Consider the following 6,000-nt stretch of genomic DNA (forward strand, 5'->3'; position numbering starts at 1 on the left):
CCTGTCTGGAAAAACCAGAGTGGGGGTGGGGGTGGGGAGAGAGAGAGAGAGAGAGAGAGAGAGAGACTAGCTTACAGGTTCAGAGGTTCAATCCATTATCATCAAGGCAGGGAGCATGGCAGTGTGCAAGCAGGCATGGTACAGGAGGAGCTGAGAGTTCTACATCTTGTTCCTATAGCAAACAGGAGAAGACTGGCTTCCACGGAGCTAGAGTGAGGGTCTTCAAGCTCACACCCACAATGGCACACTTACTCCAACAAGGCCATACCTACCCCAACAAGGTCACACCTCCAAATAGTGCCACTCCCTGGGCCAATCATATTCAAACCATCACAGGTGGCCAATTGGAGTTAAGAGCAACCCAGATGAAGCATAGTATATAGTAAGTGATAGCTCAGGGTTATAGATAGGAAAGGAGAGAGAGAGAAAAAAAAAAGGAAAGGAGACACTTAACAGCACAGAGGGTAGGCAGCTGTCCAGCTCTTGTGTTGTTTAAGGCTTATTGTAAATATAAAGTCTGTGAGTATGTTCTTTATTCAAGAGCTCAGTAACCAAAGGCAGGGTAGAAACTCCTGGCCAAGATTTAAATATTTACTATAACAGTAGACTAGTACTCCCTCAGCTGAGCTACACCCTCTGGCCTCTGTATGTATTCCAGAGTCCAATTCAATGATAATGGAGCTAAGAAAAAAAGGAGGTAGTTTATAGGGCTAGTGTGAAATACATATAAAATGAAATTATTAAGCACAGCAGTTTATTCATACAGGTTTTTCAGAGATCTGCTTAGAAGTAACTGAAAGATCTCTTCTCCTTTTCTTTTTAAAAGATTACAAGGGGAGGAGGAAGGATGGAATAAGGGGTTTGCAGAGGGGAAACCAGGAAGGGGGATAACATTTGAAATGTAAATAAATAAAATAACCAATAAAAAGGCAGACAAAAGTCTTTACCAATGCTACTGGCAACCTCCAGGACCTGATGGTGAAACCCTATTGCTGTAGACACCACATACATAGTATAGAACATGGAGAAATCAACCTGGTATTCACCTCGATGCTTCATTCCTATTGGATGCTAGAAGGTCCTCTACAGGCAGCTGGATGAGGAAGGTAACCATCAGTCTCACCTCTCTGTGAATCGTGTGAACCACAATAATAACAGCCTGACAGGACATGCCCACTGATGCACTAGTGGCATGACGTCATGGGAAACCAACCACTTTCTCCTCGGATGTAAGTCCCACTCCACAAGATGAAACCTATAAGTGGTGCCATTACTGTTCCAAGTGCCTTTAGCTAGATGGGTCACTGGCCTAGGGGAGAACTTACTACTAATATACTCCTAAATAGATATAGTATTAATCCAACTTCTAAAGACTTCTAATACCTATAGATACTTGTAAAGTATTTAAACTTTTTAAAGACTCTGGGACTCTCAAAGTTGTACTGTATTTTATATCATGATATTAATATGAGATCTTGGAGATAAATAAAGGAAAGGTGTTGTGTTTATGTATCAAGCTGCCAAGGTGTGAAGTCTCCTAGCTTCAGCTGTTAAAAAAAGAAAAGTCACAAGGCATAACGGAGAGATACAGATTTTGTCCTCAGTCGTGAATTTGAACAGACTCCATCTTCTTACTGTAAGTGTGGCTAGGCATTTGGGCGTCTCCTGAGCTACACTCTCATTTGAGGTGGATTGAAATCATAAAGCTGTACCATTCCTGTAAGGAAGTGACATCAAATCACTAGCAATGGATCACAGTCAGCCAAGGTCCTGTAGATGCCTTGTATTCCTGTGGATAAGAGCAACTGAAGGTCTAAGCTGTGAGGAAGAGAAGCAGAGAGAAAGGGAGCAATGTTGATCGGGAAAAAGAGAGCACATGAAAAGCAAAGTTGCATTCATTCTCACTTTTCATCAAGGCCCCAACTTTCATGAACAGGCATCAACCATTGAAAAAAGGAGCAAAGTCACAGGGCATACACTAGGAGAAAAGGAAACTTGCAGAGCATAGATCAGGAAGAAAGGGGGCGGGGCGCTGTCCAACAGCTACAGCACAGCAGAATGGCTAACAGGACATGCTATCAGCACAAAGGCATGGAAGCAGGAAGTTGTTGGGGGAGGGGCACTTGTGGCTTCAAGGTTTTTCAGCTAGTAATATTTACATGTTTGCCTGATTATAGACGGAGTACAGGATCACATCAGAAATTTAAAACCCACAGAAAGACAGAACTCTCAGATGAAAGTAATTTGTAGCACGGAAGTTTATTCTCTGTTATTGGGGTTAGCCCTGGTGGTGTTGCACATATATATTTGTCTTTCTTGTAGCATTTGGGTTTATTTTATAAACACAGCATGCCTACTATTTCATGTAGCACCACTCTCCCGCTTACCCTTCAGGTGTTTCCTCTTTTACAAGGTTAAAATTTTCAGCATAAAAACAATAAAGAATCTAGAATAGTCCCAAGGACCCATAACCTAGATTCAACAGAGCTCAAACCACAGCCAACTTTTATCTATACACTGTCTACTTCTCTCATGAAACTCCTAATGTTAGCTTGAAGCAAAACCCAGATCGCAAAGGAACAATGTACAAATATGTGCACGTGAATGTCTCCACAGCCTGGTAGTTCCAGAAACATTGTTGAAGTGATATTGTCATTTCTGAAAAAATATTAACACTTTGATATCATCAAATGTGCGTTTATTATTTACTTTTTCCTAGTTGTCAATATATTTTTACTATCCGAATGACCATCAGACTTCTGGTATGTGAGAAAAACAAAACAAACAAACAAAACAAACAAAAACCCTAGGCTTACACTGGAGATATTGAAGAAACTCATGATGTATTTTATTCAAAACACAAATGAAAAATACTTTAGGTATATTTACTCAAAAAGCCTAGAAACAAGGTCTAGCCTAAATAACAAAGAATAGCTCTCATGCCTCATTCTGGACTCTGTTATCATTTCCCACTAAGGGAAGTAAGGAATTTTTAGGGGGTTGCCAAATTCGAAATCATGGAATGATCAAGAAATGAACAAGATAGACGTGGAACATTTTAAACTAAAGGCAAAAAAAGGCCAGGGTCACCTCCAAAGGATCCAGGACCTTAAGGAATCACTCTATGGCCAAAGGTGTGGCCACTGTAACACCAGAAAGGATGACTACATTGGAGTTACCAAGGTCTATCAAATAAGTGTAAGCTCATGAGCTCCAGGCAGCAGACACAAACACTTCAAAGCAATTGTGGCTCACTTCAAAGAAACAAAACTAGTATCTTAATAACACAATTAAGGGGGAAAGTATTAATCACTCATCTTGGTTTTCCTTCTAAAATTATACCCTAAACAAATGGCTAGTAAAATTATTTTTATTTAATATCCTAGTTTGAGAAAGTGGAAAGATGTTAAGATTTCAGCCTTTTTAAAAAAATGACTGTAACCTCATCAAAGAATAAATAAGAACAAAGAAAACCAACCACTCACCATCATTTTGCTTATTTCCTCTCTAGGTTTGAGGCACTTTCCTGGCAGAGCCCTCTGACACTGAAACTTGGCCATGAGGTAGCTCTGAATGACAGAATATGAGCACACCTGACATAGGCTACTTCCAGTGGAGATCTTTAAGCATGTCAGAGTGATTGGACTCTCCCTACCCTAAAGCTGCTTCTGTCTGTCATATTGAAAATACTGGTATCAGCTAGCGGCTGCTTCTGCTCTGTGTAAACCACAGTGGGAAGACACAGGGACGAATACTCAGACACACCCTGGAGCCTGCAGCAGAGGCAGGGCTAAGCTGCAAGCCTCCCAAGCAAAGGAAAAGTGTTGGTTGTGCTGCATCACTCAGATCGAAACTATTCACTGTCAAAGCACTCTTGCCCAAAACATTTTTTTTTCCTAAGCAAGTCCACACAGCTACAAATTACGGGAAAGACAAATGACAGCAGAATCACTCAAATTACAACAGCAAAACCAGGCAAACGTTCCTGCTTCTTTGCAAAGAAATAACAAATAAGAGACATGGTGGGGAGAATTATAGATGGGGAGGATGGGTGAGGAATTCAACGAATCAAATTGAGCATTATGGCTTTAATTTATTCAGAATGCTTTGATGAATACTTAACTTAATTCTAACTTTTCATTTTAGCCAGTAATGCTATGATAAATATTTTATTGCAGACACACATCTTTGTATACGTACACTTTTTTCCCCTGGAAGAAACTGCTAAAAATTAAATTCCTTTGTGTAAAGTACCCATAAACATTTTTTTTTTACATTTGGTAAATGTTAGTTTTATTTATACTTTATTCAACAAATATCTATTAGTGAGTTGCTACCGTGTAACTCTGGATCCTCTGGTCCCCTTAAATAATTTAATTAGAGATATAAAAAAACAGGATAGATCATAAGTAGTATGACATCTCAGAGAAGGTTTGGGTGGCTCAGAAAGTCTTGTGGGAGTCTGGGTCCTTGTTGGGAGATAGAAAAGCTTCAGAGCTAAGGAAGAGACATAGATCAGCATGGAGAAAATAAGTAAGCCACAAATGGAAACACAGCAGAGTGTGGTTTGAATAACAGAGTTTTGGCATCTTACCTTGCCTAGTTGTCAATATTTCAAAATCAGAGATTTCCTAAGAAAAATCTGCATATCTAATTTAGCCTAATCAGAGGAAACCATGGCAATTCAGTGGAGTTGAAAAGATCTCCAGCATCTCTAGTGTGCTGTGACCCCTTCCTTGATATTTTCATGGTCCCTGTGAAGTGGGGACTTGGTGTCAAGCATGAGGAAAGTGACTTTCCTCACAAGACTTTCTGAGCCACCCAAACCTTCTCTGAGATGGTATACTATTTTTTTTATATCTCTAATTGAATTATTTAAGGGGACCAGAGGAGCCAGAATTACACAGTAGCAACTCACTAATAGATATTTGTTGAATAAAGTATAAATAAAACTAACATTTACCAAACAAACAAACAAACAAAAGATGTTTATGGGTACTTTACACAAAGGAATTTAATTTTTAGCAGTTTCTTCCAGGGGGAAAAAAGTATATGTATACAAAGATGTGTGTATGCAATAAAATATTTATCTTTTGAAGAAGATCCTGCCCCAAAGACAGTGAGTGGGGCAGTCACACTTGTATGTAGTGTGAGATAATGCAGAAAAAAAAATGGACAATTGGAATTGGTTTGTGGTAGTCTTCCTGTCTGTCTCAAAACTGTCCCTAAACCCTTGGAAGTGAGCTTACACTAGTCCTGGATAAGGCCCTGCTCTGTCCTTGCTTCAGCCACACCCATCAAGGAGCCACGTGCTCTGCTGTAACACCCCCTCAGCTTCCAGGTCACGAATACTCAGAACCATAAAATTTGATGCCTTCATGGCTTTACACTACTTCTAAGGCCAGGAGTCTTTTTTTTTTTTTTTTTTTTTTTTTTTTGTCCACCCATTAAGTGGTCAAGAGGGGACTGAAAGCTGAGTTTAGAGAGTTAAGGACAATTGTAGCCTCCCCCAGCCTGAAGCGGGCTGGTACAGACCTTGTCTGAGGTGGGGCCACCTGCGATGCAGCTTTCCGACTTGGCGGGCTCCTTTTGAAGAGACAACTGTCCTGAGATTCTGCTACCTGCCCGGAGAGGCTGAAGCTGTCTTCCTGAGACATTCCTGAATAAGCAACAGCCCGGCAACCAAGTGCATGGCAACAAAGCACCAAGGATGGACTGGCGGGGGGAGGGGGAGGGGGTGGGGTGGGCCTTCCCCCTTATAAGCACGGTCTCCTAATAAACTCGCGGGCCTCGATCAGAACCTTTGTCTTGGCTCCATTATCTTCTCTCGCAGTCTAAGTCTCTTTCAGCCCCAGCCTGCCTCCCAGGTGGACCCCGTTCACGTAGGCTGCAGACCGGCTTACAACAAAGGACAACAGTGGATGCTAGCTGGATGTTTATACACATACCTCATTAGCCCCTTATTGTGAGATGAAGTTGGAAGAAAGAAAAGGAAAGTTT

The 6,000-nt window shown here is 41.0% G+C and overlaps 1 long non-coding RNA gene across 1 annotated transcript in view; it reads right to left on the reverse strand.

Moving 5' to 3' along the window:
- The window catches only part of Gm4827 (predicted gene 4827), a 53,195-nt gene extending 47,511 nt beyond the window's left edge, over positions 1-5,684 (reverse strand). The window contains exon 1 of the long non-coding RNA NR_045935.1: positions 5,536-5,684. This is a non-coding gene — a long non-coding RNA (predicted gene 4827). The remainder of the gene's footprint in view (positions 1-5,535) is intronic.
- Between the last annotated feature and the right edge of the window lie 316 nt (positions 5,685-6,000).

This window comes from Mus musculus, chromosome 16, assembly GCF_000001635.26.
Source record: "Mus musculus strain C57BL/6J chromosome 16, GRCm38.p6 C57BL/6J".
Taxonomy (NCBI): domain Eukaryota; kingdom Metazoa; phylum Chordata; class Mammalia; order Rodentia; family Muridae; genus Mus; species Mus musculus.